At 33.0% G+C, this 16,639-nt stretch overlaps 1 pseudogene; it reads left to right on the plus strand.

Moving 5' to 3' along the window:
* The first annotated feature begins 8,763 nt into the window (after positions 1–8,763).
* Positions 8,764–15,521, plus strand: LOC149222399 (serine/threonine-protein kinase OXI1 pseudogene; annotated as a pseudogene).
* The last annotated feature ends 1,118 nt before the right edge of the window (positions 15,522–16,639 follow it).

The raw sequence follows: 16,639 nt of genomic DNA on the forward strand, positions 1-16,639 counted from the left end.
AGGGAGGTGATGATAGGAGTGGATAAATGGGGTCTTTCGGGCATGCGTTTAAAAACATCCATCCCCACATTGATCTGTAAACCATTGCCAACAACCCAAACTAGGTTACTGCAGAGCCAAGGGACTGTGCACCATAGGCTTCTCTAAGTTGCAGACATGCATGTAGTGGATGGAACACCAGTGTGAATCCATTCCTCCAATCCACTGTTATGAAGATATTTTGCAGCCATGATTTTTTTCCATGGATCCTGTTCTCCAAATATGCACCATAGGTTGGCAGACAAAAGAGCCAGATTGAAATTTATGAAATTAAGGAAGCCCCAACCTCCATTCTTAATTGATCTAGAGATTAGATTGAGGCCAACAAGGGGGATTTTTCTTTTCGTGCCAAATCCCGACCATAGAAAATGGCACACAATGTATTCAATCTTCTTCATAGTGGATTGAGGGATGTGAAATATATGCATCCAATATATAGGGATGCTTTGGAAAACCGCTCAAATCATGACAACCCTACCTCCAAGAGTTAACCACCTATGATCCCAGTGGCATAGCATTCGCTCGAATTGGTTGACAAGCCAATCCCAATTTGAAAGATTGTAATATCTAGGTTTCAAATGGAATCCCAGGTATTTGAAGCCATTTGACAATGGGAAAATCTTAATCTCAAACATAACAACAATCCCGATTACCTCCATCAAGGTACCATCATCAGAAGAAAAAAAAAAAGGAGTAAAGTTTTATTTTGTTTTTATTAATGTTAAGCCCAGATACATTACTGAATTTCAGAAAATTCATATGGAATGCTTCCCATTCTATGATTTTTGCCTCCCCTACACACATAATATCGTCCATAAACATCAGATGTGATAGTCGACTACTTTTGGATCTCCCACAACCTTTTATGGCACCGACCCCTTTCATGGAGTTGATCCCCCTTCTTAATGTATCCATTACAAGAATAAACAATAGAGGAGATAAAGCACAACCTTGTCTCAGTCCTCTGTTCATTTTGAAGAAATTAGTGGGTTCCTCATTGATGAGAACCTCCATAGATGCAGATTTGATGCATGCCATTATCCATCAGACATGTCTATGTTTGAAACCACTTTTGTATAGGATCATAGTGAGGAACTCTCAGTCAACATAATCAAAGGCCCAGATGAGGTCAATTTTCATGAAACATGATTGTTGATTCCTTGATTTGATTGAATGAATTCCTTCTTGAGCAATGGCCATTGCATCTTGGATTCTCTTGTTGATAAAGAAGTCAAACTTTCCTTGCGAAATATATGGGGAGATGATCTTTTTGACACGGTTATCAATAAGTTTGGACATCATTTTATATATGGAATTACATAAAGAAATAGGCATATATTCATTGAGAGACAGAGGATTGTGTTTCTTAGGAATGAGAGTGAGAAAGGTTGATTTAATTGCACTTGGACTTTTGCCGGAGATTCTTACTGCTTCCATTATCTTTACCAAATCCGGGCCCATTAGATCAAAGAAAAAAAGAAAGAATTGACAAGGCCAGCCATCGAGCCCATGAATTTTGTCCTTGTCTGTCTCCTTAAGGGTTTGTAGCAGCTCTTCATTGGTAATATGATTGTCCATCGTTGATGTATTTTCATTGTTGATCCATGTAGGAAAGGGATCAACTAGTTCCATCTTATCAGCCACATGAATTTCCTCCCTTTCCTGAAATTGATTTTTGAAATGTTGAAATTCTCTCTCTTTGATATCATTGAAGGATGTATAAGTATGTCTGCTTCATCTTCGATTGACCAAATTGAGTTTGTTTGTTTCCTTTTGGCTAAATTCTATTTCGATCACCTCCTTTGATCCATGCAAGTCTGCTTTTTTGGCACCAATCTTCTTCCTATAATTTTAGAATTTTATATTTTCTGGAAATCAACTCGAAAAATTGTTGTGCTGATGTTCAAAAAAGTAGCCCAACACAATAGGATCCATCAGCGGGGCAATTTCAGTCTATTGATTGGAGCTCCTTTATGAGATTTCATTTTTTATTTTTAATCCATATCCTTACCATAGTTTTCATCCTCTTTAGCTTTTTAATAACCACCTTTGATGGATCATTGTTATCAAGAGAGAGAGGGTTAGACCAAGATTCTAGAACCGGGTCCTAGAAATCAGTCTTATTAACCCACATTTGGTTAGATTGAACAAAATTTTTGTGTCCTCCAGGTCATCTAGCCATTCTAGGATGATGGCATCATGATCAGATATCTCTGAGAAGAAAGTCCATGACTTGAGGCTTTTCAATATAAGTCATAAATTGGAGTCCACCAGAAATCTGTCAATTCTTTTGGCAATGTTGTCCATGCCCATCCTACTATTTTACCATGTTGGACATATTGGATTAGGAGAAATGTCACAGAGAGCCTTGTGGTTGAAGAGATCTGTGAAAAATACCACCAGAGGATCTAGATTAGCCCTGTGCCCCTAACATTCACTCGCATTCAATGTTAAATTTAAGTCCCCTGCAACGATTAACGGGTGAATATCCAATAAGCCTGAATTATCAATCAATTCCCAGAAAGGCTTGCGATTTATGTAAGGGCCATACATATTAAGAATTCAAAGTCTAAAACTCCAGCCTTGAGCATGTCCTGTCAAAATTATGCCTGAAATCAATTTGTAGGCCAGAAAGGAGAAAAAAGTAGGATCCCATATTGTTGCAAGTCCACCCAATTTTCCAGAGGAGTTAGTAGCGCAACCATGCCATGTCGGGCATATTCAGAGTAAGATCTCCAAGATTTTTTCCTTAGACACCATAGTTTCTTGAAGGAGAATAATTGACGTGAGATTCTCCATGATGTGGTAGTTTAGGAATCTTTTTGAATGGGCAGATCCCATCCCTCTCAGATTTAGGGACATTAGATTCATTGTGAACCAAAAGATACGAGATGCACTACTCTAAGGTCCTGAATGAGTGAGTCTTCCCTTGGTTCAATAGACTCGATTGAGGGTCCCGGATGGGAGGACAGATATAGACAAAGAAAATTTTAAGGATGGATATATAATTTAAAGTTTAGAAACCTTGGCAAATCATAGTAATCTCTAGTAGAAAATTTGTAAAATGTTTGATAATATTTTTGTAAAAATATCTAAATTTCCAATTATATTATATTAGTCTATATAAGATCTTGGCGATTTTTGAGGTAAAATAATTTCATACTATAAAACTAGGGTGAATTATTTTTAGAAAAAATGGAAATTAGCAAATTTTTTTTTGGAAAAAGTATAGAAAATTAGCCCACCTGCTAATATTATCCCCTAAAAATTTCCCTAGATATACAACCTCCTCCATAGTTTCTGAGAATCGGGAATTCATTTATGTTTCTAAGTCCCTAGTAAGAGTTAATTTTCTAAATTTAGGGACTTTACTCCTCCTACGATTTTTAGATGTAAAATACTTATTACATTTATTTCAGTCAGATCTCATATCTGACAGACCAACTATTTACATTGGTAAAACTTGAGGGTAAACAATTTACTATTTACTGAGATGTAAAAGACCAATTGATTGAGAAATTCTATCAACCTCTCCTCCTAAATTAAGAATAAGTTAGATATGAGAAACTCTATATTATAAAGTGATACATGACGTAAAATTTTGTGTGTGTTGATGCATACATACCTTTGTGTGAAATAGATGTATGTTTTTTATCATTCTTATTTGGTATCAGAGCGCAAGGTGTTAAAGTAGAGGGCGTGGTTGTTGTGAGTTTGTGTGTGTGGTTGTTGCAACTTGAGAAAATAGTCGAGTATGCAACTATAAGTGGACAAAGAATCGCCCACAGGTATATAACACCAAGGATCTAGATCTATTCACTTCCCTTCCTCATTGTTTGAATCTCGTTGGCCTTCCCACCAGGCATGACAATATTGATGAAGAACACAGAGGGTGAGTACTCTGGTCTGGAGGACAAAGTCATTTCGGGCATTGTTGAAAGTCTAACACAGAGGAGCTAAGTTTTGTGGGTGAAGTGTGGTTATGAGCGGACTTAATTTAGAGCATTGAGTGTTGCATTGAGCCCCTGTGGAGACTATGACAGTTGAGTTATTTTGTTTAACTGAGAATTTTGGGAAATTGTTCCGCTTGAGACCCTTCTGGATATGAAGAGGAGTGTTGGCCTATGCATTGAATTCTTGTTGACTATGAGTGCAGGCTCGTTGTAACCTGGAATGTGTGAGAGAATTCAATGGTCATCAGATTACCTATCATCCATTTTGATGACAGGATGAGGCCGCACAAAAGACCAAGTATGCTTGAGTTTTCTTAGGCTTGTTGTGTGACGTTGCGACAAGGTGTGTTGTCTTCACTAAGCACTTGCAACATTTTTTTCAATTACAGAGGGTGCATCGATAATTACAAAAATATATCTCGGTATTAAAGTTTGAAAATCATTTTCTGTTAGTTTTTTAATATTTTATGATCATGGAATTCATGGTTCTAGAAAAATTTAGTGGCCTAAACTTTCACTCATGAAAAGTAAAAGGACATAGGCAATTAATGAATAAAAATTTGTGGGGCATAGAAGTGTTTCACAACGGAGTTGATGAGAATGAGTCATTAACTCAGCAATAAGAATTTTGGCTCTCCAAGAAATATTGATCTCTATGTACACATTTTGTTGATGATTATGAGTAGGATTAAACACTTCAATATAGTACTTTTTGTTTCTCCCTAGTGCTGAAGCGAACAAAGTTCCTTCTACAAATTAATTACTCCAAAAGACTTGGAATGTCAAGATATCCATTTAGGATATAAATATTATATTAAATATGTGAATAAGAATAAGAATGATGATTTTCAAATGAGAACGAGAGGCTTGCTTATATACCAAGCAAGTGTCTCATCATGAAGAGTCATGTCTTATTAGACATGCCTCTTCAACCTAATTACTACTTAACTAATAATTAATTATGATTATTATCATCTACATTATATTTATATTATTTATATATTTTATTTGTTACATTGCCTCCTTCCTCAAAGAGCTTTGTCCTCAAAGCTTGTTGATGAAAAAAGGCTTGATCTCTTTTTTGGCTTTGAAAGTCTTTCTCTCTTGGAATAGTCATCCTCGTCGATACAAGTTGATATGATCTTCTTAGTGACAAACAAAATTGTCGCACCGAGAAGGGATCAGACCATCCCAGATTAATCTTCTGTATAGCATTCTGATCACTGGAATTTTGTGACGACTTGTTAGCATAAGACTGGATTGAGATTACATCACTATTATCTGGAACATCAGTTTGTTGTTTCGGTTCTGACTTGTTCAAATATGTAGCATGGTTGATTCGTCTGTTCTCATGATTCGGATGCCGATATGGAACCTTTTTTGTTTGATTTTTCCTTATTGGGCATGCGACAATTTTTATATTTTCTTCTGGAGAAGATGTTGAGTTTGTTATGAAACATTCATTGGGGATGTTCATCGTTTGAATTGCAACATCCACGTGCGTCTTTTCTTCAACTTGCTTGTCTTCTTCCTGAGTTGTGACATTCACTAAATCGGTATGTGTTGTTTTGTCATCAACTTGAATTCCTACATTTGATTCTTCCTTCTAGATAAGTTGTTGTACCTAGTTTTCTAATGACTTCTTATCCTTCTTTAGTATCTTAATTTGTGTCAGCAATTTTTCACTATGGTTTTTAAGTCGAGAAACTTCTTCATTTTTGTCAATAGTGATTTTGTCAATTTCATTTTGCATATTTTGTAATACTTTTTTACCTTCTTGAGAAATTACTTTTGAAATATCCAATATATCTTCTGGCGTTACTGAATTAGGTTTCAGTGTAACATCTTGGAGCGTTATTTTCTTCTTCTTGTAAGAAAATGTTAAAAACTTTTTTTTAGTATTTAGAATAAAGGAACCTAAAGTTTCCATCCAAGGTAAACCCAAAATAATGTCCCCTTGATTGTTCCATAGGGTCTGAACTGAGAATTGTGATACAAATGTATAATCTTCAATGTTTAATCGTAAATTGGCTGTGTCATATATTTTATTGCGAAAAAGGTCTAATTCTAATTTTTCAGTTATATTTGACTCTGGAATCACTAGTTGGTTTGCGATTTTAGGTGTTATATAATTTGCATCTTCTGCCGGAGAAATAGAAATAATAACATCTTTTCCTGCAAGAGTTCCTTTAATGTTAAATAACGCTTTACCATCTCTGGGTGCGGTTTCTAGGAATCTTATGGCCTTCATTTTTGTATTAGACTCTATTTTTGCTTCTTGAATATTAAATATATTTTTTTTAAATTACTTTTTTTTTTAATAATTTTTTTTCAAGAATTTATTTATTTATTTTTTCTATTATTTTTTTTATTATGATATATTCTCTCTCCTTTTTTTTCCCTCTCTTTTTATATAATTTCTTCTTCTTTTTTTTGGTATATATTCTTTTAATCTATAAAATATATTTCCACTTCTCTCTTATAAAAATCTAATATATATATATATATATATATATATATATTTCAAATATTCTCCTCTTCTTCTTCTTCTTTTGTTCACTCTATTGATAAAATTTTATATAACAATAATTTTTTTTAATATATATAATTATAAATTATATATATTATATAATTTTAATTTATATATATTATAAAATTATAATTATATAAAACTATATATACTTTTTTGAGACCCACTTTTCCTTTTATATGTAACTATATAAGGCTTATATAGTATTTTTTTTTTAATTATCAAGGAAAATTTTAAGGATGGAAAATTTTCTTGAAGTTTAGAAAAATTGGCGAATCTCACTAATCCCTAATATGCAAACTATAAAATGTTTATTGATATATTTGTAAAATTATTAAAATATATAATGATTTTATATATAGTCTCTATATAATGTTGGCGATTTTTAAGGTAAAATAATTTTATATTCTAAAATTTGGGCGAATTGTCTTTTATAAAAATCGGAGATTAGAGAATCTTTTTTGTCGAAAATCATGGAAAATTAGCCCACTGGGCGAACATTAGCCCCTAAAATTTTCCATGATAATTATAATAATATATTTTTTTCGAAAATGTGGATGAGACGTGACTCTTGGTACAGTCACAATCTTTAGATTTGAAAGATTTAAATTATTTAGATCACACATTTTTTCTCCAATGTTATCAAAATATCTTTTACTTTTAAAATACCATGGGCTATTACCATGGGTTGTTTTTAAAACCTCATGTAAAAAGTAATAGTAATATTTACGTTTCACGTAAGAGCTTTTGTATCCTTGTTTTTTCTTTAACTTTTAAAATACCATGGGCTATTACCATGGGTTGTTTTTAAAACCTCCGTTAAAATGTTCTCCACGTAAAAAGTAAAACGTATTCCTTTTGTTTTTTGTTTTTGTTTTTTTTTTTCTTTTTAACTTTTTAAAATACCATGGGTTGTTTTTAAAACTGTGGGCTTCTCCACGTAAAAAGTTTTAAATATACTTGAAAAGGTTCCCGCTTATCTTTATTATGCACTTTTATCAATAAAGTAAAACCCTTTTATATATATATATATATATATATATATTGTAAAACCCTTTTATATTTTTTTTGTTCGGAATATATTATTTCCTTTCCTCTTTTCTTCTTTCTTCTTTATTCTTTATTATTTTTGTTTTTATTTTTCTAAATAGTAGCAAATGGCCAAAGACCTAAAAAATGGAGAATCTCCCAATGTGTGGTGAAATGCTTCAATTATGACAGCAACAAGGTTGATGATAGGTTGATAGCCAAAGGCCTGGTGATCAGCCAAACGTGGCTCTGATACCAAATGAAGCGAACAAAGTTCCTTCTACAAATTAATTACTCCAAAAGACTTGGAATGTCAAGATATCCATTTAGGATATAAATATTATATTAAATATGTGAATAAGAATAAGAATGATGATTTTCAAATGAGAATGAGAGGCTTGCTTATATACCAAGCAAGTGTCTCTTCATGAAGAGTCATGTCTTATTAGACATGCCTCTTCAACCTAATTACTACTTAACTAATAATTAATTATGATTATTATCATCTACATTATATTTATATTATTTATATATTTTATTTGTTACAAGCGCCTTATCCCAAGTACTCATGTGGAACTTATCCATAACAAAAGCTTTTATTTTTATGGGACACTTGTTCAAGCAAATACCCCATTTACTAAACTATTTGTTACTTTGCTGCATCCAAGTGTTCTTTCTTTTGCACAATATGTCATTAAAGACAACCTTAGGCCACGTGCTCTCTTCCATTTGTTCAATTTTTTTAAATACTTTCACCATAGCAATTACTTCAATAGGAGCAGCGTCTGTTTCACTTAACAAGATAGCATAAGAAACTGCAATTTTAATTTTGAATTTATTTGTAATCAAACGTTTCTGAATTTTTTTAATTTATTTACTCTACATGTTAGATGTATTGCTAGCCAACAATTTATAACCATAAAAAATCATCCGAATCACTAAAAACCTAAAAATCTTTTAAATAATTTTCAAATTACTTAAATTACATCAATAAAAGAACCCTTCCCATTAACCAATAAAAAAATTGTTTCGGTCTGTTAGTTTACCAAAAACATTGACATCACACTCCATTAATTTATTATAGTTAAATTAGAGTTCTGTAGGTGGTGCTTCGTTTTGTCCACATTATTTTTTTTTTCAGTAAGAAAAAGAAATAGGTCTGATAAATCAGGTCTTGCAGAGCATGCTTGTTCCTCCTCTCACTATATATGCATGGAACAAGCTAAATTAATCCACAAGGAAGACCACTATTTAAAAAGAAGAATTAAGGAGGGCGGGTTAAGGAGGATAGAGGTGGAGTTGGACATTTTGTCTTCATCTTCATTGCAGCATGCATTTCTGTCGCCATTTCTGGGTCGACTGGAGACCGATAAAATTATTGCATTCTTAGGCGAATACTGCCCTGGAGGTGATCTCAATAATTTTAAGGCACGAACAAGCTGAAAAAACATTTTCAGAATCCGTCATCAGGTAAGAAGTTTGCGTTGTTTTTTTGGTTTTGAGCGATTTTTAATGTAAATATTGATAATCTCCTTTGAGTGATTTTTAATGTAAATATTGGTATTCTCCTCTGTCTGTATATGTATATGATCAGAAGGAACGTTGCTGATCCTTGCATGAGAAATATTGCATTCTTTTGAAGTTTAGAAAGTCTATTTCTCAGTTTTACCTGTGTGTAACACCATAGATCATATGCAGTGGTGCAACAAATTAAACTCTGTGATGAATAACTATTATGCTTTCTTGCAAAAATGGCTACATCCTGGCTCATCTCTTGGTTGTATGCAAAAAAATAATTGACTTGCTAATGTACCAGGCTGTATATACTTATTATTGGATTGGATTTTGGCAGACTAGTTATCCAAATGTGAGCATATACAGCGCCTTGCATTTAAATGGGCAGGCCAATTATTTATGTGCTGCTCTGCTTGATGGCTTGATTACTTCCCTTTCCATTAAACCATATTTCTAGGTATACAATTTGGGTTGTTTACATCTGGACTCAATATGAGAATCCAACTTTTTTTCAGAGGAAAAACGCTTCTAATTTATATTAATAAAACCAAATAGTACACTTTTCATAGTTTTTCAATCTATCTGTAAAAAAAACCCTTTTATTATAAAACCAGATAGTACATTTTTCATAGTTTTTCAATCTATCCATTAAAAAACCCTTTTATCAACCTTACAGTACTATTGTTACTGCTTTTTCTCCTATGAATTTTATCAGCTTTATAATCCATAACCTCCATTCTTTCATTCTTTCATCTACTGTCCAAAAAAAACTTTCTTTCTATTAACAATATGACAGGAGTGATCTCCTCAGTCAAATTTTCCTAATGCTCCTTACATTATCCAAAAAAACTACATACCACCATGCCTCCATCATACCTCCAAGCTCGAAAATAAGTTTATGCTGTCAGCATTTGTCATGGTCCTTGTTCATAAGCAGAAAAGAAAAACTTACCCGTCTTTATCAATTCCTCTCTTTGATAGTAAGTCTTCTGTCCAGTTCTACTCCCTATAAATGTGATTTAAATTAATATGATAATAAGTGCTTACCAACTTCTTAATGGGTTCCATCCAATTAGTTAATAAGTTAATATGAGAAAATTAAAACTGTTATATCTTTGACCCAATCTACTATTCCCTTTGCATCACCATAAATCTGGTTTTATAACTATGGTTCTGTCTGTACCATTTATTATGACTGTGTTCGGAGTTTCCTTGGGGTTGGTCAATCTTTGGGCCACTCGATCTCCACCTGGGGCGCCCTTTGCATCACCATAAATCTGGTTTTATAACTATGGTTCTGTTTTTACCATTTATTATGACTGTGTTCGGAGTTTCCTTGGGGTTGGTCAATCTTTGGGCCACTCGATCTCCACCTGGGGCGCCCTTTGCATCACCATAAATCTGGTTTTATAACTATGGTTCTGTCTGTACCATTTATTATGACTGTGTTCGGAGTTTCCTTGGGGTTGGTCATTCTTTGGGCCACTCGATCTCCACCTAGGGCCTTATTTTTAATCTGCCACGCTTAATGAGATTTCGCAAAAAACCAGCCGTATAGGATCGCGGTTGGTCTTTCACTCCTAGGCACAATTAATTCCCGTTTTTTGCCTCAATATATGTGGGATTCAATTCTCCAATCAACTCAGGGCTAGATCAACAGGCTGAATATTTGTCCAGCCTGCTTAGGTTCAGATCGATTGGTAGGATATATTTTTATCTATGCTCTTCCTCCAACCTTGTTGGCTGAATCTTTCTCCAATCTGCTCATGGACAGATATATCGGTTGAATATTTTTAAATCTGCCGTCACAAATGGAATAGAATTAACAAAATTTCGAAATGGAATATATATAAAGTTTTAGGGGCTAGTACGACGATGTGATGTGTGGTTTGATTGTAAGTTTATTTGGGCGAAGCTTGGAGACCGTAGTTCAAATTTCATTGAGTACACTGGCCTGCTGTGGTGGATGCTCGAGAAACAGATTCCCCACCACCGCCTTGGTGGCACAAGAGTCTCGCTTTGCTAAAACCATAGGATCTTAGTGGCAGCTATGAGTATTGATCCTGGGTCTCCCATAGATTAGGACTGGTAGTTACAGATTCATCATGTGGTTAAAAAAACTAAAAATAAATAAAGTTTTAAAGGTTAGCTCAGTTTTCGTTGGTCTTGATCTTTTCAAGTTGATTTATTTAAATTTTTCCCATAAATATAGCAGCCACCTAAAATCCTTAAACAACTTTTTATATATTAAAAATTTAAAAACTTATTTAATTTTATATTAAATTAAAATAAAATAAAATATATTTTATACAACTAAAATTTACATTATATTATTATATTAAAAATAAAAATATATATATACTATAATTTCCTAATTAATTTAGGGGTAGTTTAATTGATTATCTAACCAGTTTAAATCTCTTATCAATCAACCCAACAACAAAAAAAATTATATTTCATACTTTATATATATATATAGATATATTATAAAGTATGAAATATAATATATATATATATAACCTGAAACCACCTCCCTGAAGGACATTCCATATACGTATAACTGAGGAAAAAAGGTAAGATTTTCACTGAATTGCGGTTGGTGGATCCATGAAATTGTTTCACTCTCTTTATCGAAACTTCATTTTGATTAAATGGCTACGCTCTAAAACGAATTTTTGATGTGTACGTTTTTTTAAATCTGATTTTTCAGTAGTGCATTAAGATATTTATTCCATAATCTACATTATTATGTATGGTTGAGTTTTGTTTATTGATTTTATGATTATTATTATTAAATAATCGTTATTTAAATAATTATTTAAAAACAAATTATATTAATTTTTTTATTTTATATTAAATTTATATGTAAAAATATATTATTTATAAATAATTTATTTAATGATAAATTTAAATACATTTAAAGTTTATTCTGGTTGTGAAAAGTGAATTTTGAGCGAGGATTCTCATATTAATAATAAAAAAATATAATATAAATTTATATTTTTATTTATTATTTTCTTTTAAAACTTTTTTTTTCAAATTATCTATTTATTAATAATTATGGATTAATATCAATCTCTTTATTTATATATTAGATAATCGAAAACAATATTATTTATGGGAGGGGCTAGTTCTTTTTAGAAGAATTATGGGCCCTCTTTTTTTTACATTTAAAAATGGGAGGGGCTAGTTCCCTTTAGAAGCATTATGGACCCTCTTTTTTTTCCAAGTAGCCCGACCAACACATCATGCACTAGCGTGCAAGATATCTCCTATAATTAGATATTTAAAAAAATCTCTAATCTAATATATAAAACAAATTGAATTAAAAACTTAGTTTTATATTAGTAAATACCAATTTTGAATATTATTAAATTAAAATACATTTAAATTTTATTCTAAAATTTATTTAAATAAAAAAATTAATAATATTTACACAAATTTATTTAAATAAAAAACTCAATTTACACTATAGCTTTAGATATGAATAATTTTTAATGCATTTATGTTTTTCTTTGGGCCTTACTTAAAGATATAAATTTGATATAAATTTAATAAATCAATATTTTAATATTTTAAGGCGTTGCTATTAACCAACCATAATATTGTTTTTGTTAGATTTTTATATTATTAGAGTATTAAAAGATTTCTTAATTATTTTTCTAATTTAAATTAGAAAACCAATTATATATATATTAGAATGATAAATTATCAAGAAATATGATTCTAGAAGTGTTTGTTTTTTTTTTGTTTTTTGTTTTTTGTTTTTTTAATGGTGAAAATGGATTGATCATCAATAAACCATGGTGCATGCAAAATTTTGAGGCTCATTCCTATAACCTTGACTACACTAAAATGAATGTACTAGAACATAAATATTGTATAACAATTTCACCATATAAATTGAATTTCAATTTATTTAAAGTGTTAAAATATAATTATTAAAATACATTTTAATCTAAAATCATTTTTATAAATATATGTTTTAATTTGACATTTTTTTTTAAATTTAAACAAACTTCTAACCCATATTACCAACACTTCCAAAACTGGTGTGTGTGTGTATATATATATATATATATTTCGTGAGTTCAAAAACTCACATGTATATATATTGAAGGAAATACAATTTAAAGACCAAGGGAAATACTCCCTATCCTATCCTTTTGATTGAAGCTGGGCATGTCCCCCATTGAAAGTACGACTATATTTAGATATCTGATGTATAAGAAGAAGCTTTACAACATGGAATCGAAGAGGCTCCAAAAAATTGCTTCTAATTTTAGTCAAAAACCCCCACCTTTGCCTCAAGAGCCAGTGGCATAAGGATGCCCAGTCTTGGCTCAACCAATGGGGGGTTAAGAAGAGATCATCATGGAAGCAAATATAATGTCAAAAATACAATTACCTCAAATTTTACGGATAAGTTGTGGGATGATAAAGAGCTAAAGAGTAAAAGGAAGCTAAGATATTATATTATCTCTATGTGTTGACCACCAATAAGAAAAAAATGAACATCGCTAGGATAAGAACTAATTATCTTGAGTTTAGAAGTAAAACATGTTTGTGTTCTATTCCCAAACTCCACAGAATTTGTTAGGGTTGTGTTCTACTCCCAAACCTCCATAAAATTTGTTAGATTTAAAATATTAAAAAATAAAAGAAGAAAAATACTTCTTTTTAAACTACCCACCTCTTACTCAGATTAACTCTCAAACAAACTTAACATTATCTTTATTATATTTCATAACCCCCACCCAAATCATATAACAAGTTTTCATCTCCAAACTTTAATTATCTTATCCAATTTTATCCGGATATCAATAGGCATTCACAATCTTTTACAACATAATCATTATAATTTAAACCCATACCCATAGTATATCATACGATTTTATCCCACTCAGATTCCCTGAGTTCAACGCTACCGTTCTAATTCCATTTATGCGGACGTTCTCTCCAGCCAAATTGATGAAAGTTCCGTAATTTGCATTTCAATTCACATAAATTGCACGTTATTGGGCTCTAAGTGACTAACCGTTATCAATGAATTCTCTGTTACATATATGTAAGGTAAGTGTCAAATTGTACATAAGTTTTCAATAATCTAACGCTTTGATCTGCGGTGGTTTCCCAGGTTTTATTCGGCGGAGATAGTGATAGCATTGGGGCACCTACACAGCCACGGAATAGCTTACAGAGACCTCAAACCTGAGAACATTCTCGGGCAAGCCAGTGGTCACATAATGCTTACAGACTTTGATCTCTCTACCAGGCTTTCGCTCAAGCATTTGACAACCCCTTCAGTAACTCCAAATGTACGTCAGCACAGACAGTCCAAGGGCGTGCACATTCCACACCTTAAACGTTCAATAATGTCCTGCCCAAACCCATTGCATAGCCAGCCTGATGAACCCCAAAATTCTCCCAGGCCGATACCCAATAATCTCAATTCTGCGCAAGTTTCTCCAGCTAACAAAACCAGAAACTCACCGTCCAGTCCTCCAACAAGGTCCAATTCCTTGGCGGGCACAGAAGAATATGTAGCCCCAGAGATGCTCAAGGGTATGGGTCATGATTTTGCAGTTTTCTGGTGGGCTTTGGGGGTTCTACTCTATGAAATGCTGTATGGTAAAACACCCTTCAAGGGCGCAACAAGGAAAGAAACATTCTACAATATACTAATAAAACAACCCCAATTCTCAGGCCCAGGCCCATGGACTCCTCTAAGAGATCTCATAATCAGGTTGCTAGAGAAGGAACCCTCTAAAAGACCCACTGTTGATGGCATAAAAAACCATTCGTTTTTCAAGGGGCTCAATTGGGACACCATTCAATATATATCCAGACCACCATTTGTTCCATCAATTCATATCCCTGTGGAGGAAATGATGATCAGTACTATTGACATGGAAGAGTACGTAGAGGTTAACTCCACAATATCCAGTAAACAAAAGAAAAGCAGCAGTCATTTCTGGCATTGTAAGGAAGAAAGTAAACTGACTTGGGTTAAGAGCATATCCCGCGGAGAAGAAAACAACGATGATTTTGGAGTGTTTTGAGAAACCGGCCATTGCATTTGAAAATGCTGAGTTTTCTAGTTCGTTGTGTATTCATATTTTGTAAATGTGAACGCTACAAGTTGAATGTAAATTTCTCGGCTAAAAGAAAATCTAACATGGGAGACCAATGGAGTTCACACCGATCATGGTTGCTCAATGGAGTACATGCGCATCATGGTTTATCAGGCATCCTAAATTCATATAAATTTAATAGAGATTTTGATCTTATAATTGTCCCTCTATATTGGCAAAACATAGTAAATTTGGCCAAAGACATGGTAAATTTCGCCCTATATTGAGAAAGTAGAGCATCACACTCACAAGTGGCAGTGAGGAGTAGAGTCAGAAAACAAGGCTTTAGTGTACAAAAATAATTATGCTGGAAAATGTACATCAGTTATTAAAAAAGATTGAATGGTTAAAAAAGGGTGGTGTTTTAAAACTATCTATCAGAAAATGCATTAGTTTAGTTTGGTATATTTATTAGGAGGTCACTTTTAACTTGATTGAATGGTTAAAGAGGGTGGTGTTTTGAAACTATTTATCAGAAAATGCAGTTGTTTAGTTTGGTATATTTATAATGACCTTATTTTTAACTTGGTTGTATGTAATTTGCATCATCAAATAGGTAAGCAATAAAGTGGTTGGTTAACCATTGTTTTTTTATACTCATTTTTAATTAATCATGATTAAATATACGATTGATTATAAATTGCGCAATCAAGAGATTTATAACATGATTACTTATATTGTAATGTGTTGAATACTGAACCAAGGTTGTCCTCATTTCAATCTTCTTGTGGCTCCGATCTAGGTGTTGGTGGGTAATAGGCCCATGAAATCCACTTTCCTATGTAACAAATGAGACTCTTCTTCTTCTAAACCCCAAATGAGTGCTTCACCTCTAACTAGATTGGCGTATAGGACCAATGTTCTCGCCATATTCCATCAAGTGAACTTTCTTTGGAGGTCGGACTTGTAGGCCCCACCTTGACATCACAAGTTAGAGTCCTCTCCATAAGTAGGGGTCGGTTCACATTTATAGGTAGGGGTTGACCCTTTCATTACCTCCATGACAGACTTGAAGCAGGGCCTGACAACCCAACTGGGCCCCACCCGAGTCAGAGGTCGGGTTGGTTGACCCTCGTTTTGATTTGGGACTCGTACTATGGCCTGACCAAAGCCTTTGTCGCTTTGTTGTCAATGTTCACATTCCTACTGGCTAGGGTTCATTTGCTTGGTCACCTAACTTGCAAACATGGCATGGCAATACGACCTCTCAGAAAATGGCGATTAAAAGAAAACACATCACACAAAACTGGACAAATGAAAGACATGAAATAAACACTCAAGATGTATATATTCAAACTTGGGCATGATTACATACTAAGTCCTCTTGGGGATCAATGGCCTCTTGGCCTGGTTTTTACGTTGGAATGGCTGCTCTCCTCTGACACTCACAAGAGGCTTATAAACAAAAAGAAAGTCCCAACAAACTCTAACAAATGAAA

The sequence above is a fragment of the Pinus tabuliformis genome, chromosome Q (assembly GCF_031772625.1).
Source record: "Pinus tabuliformis cultivar Carrire ecotype Pingquan chromosome Q, CPIR1, whole genome shotgun sequence".
NCBI classification, from domain to species: domain Eukaryota; kingdom Viridiplantae; phylum Streptophyta; class Pinopsida; order Pinales; family Pinaceae; genus Pinus; species Pinus tabuliformis.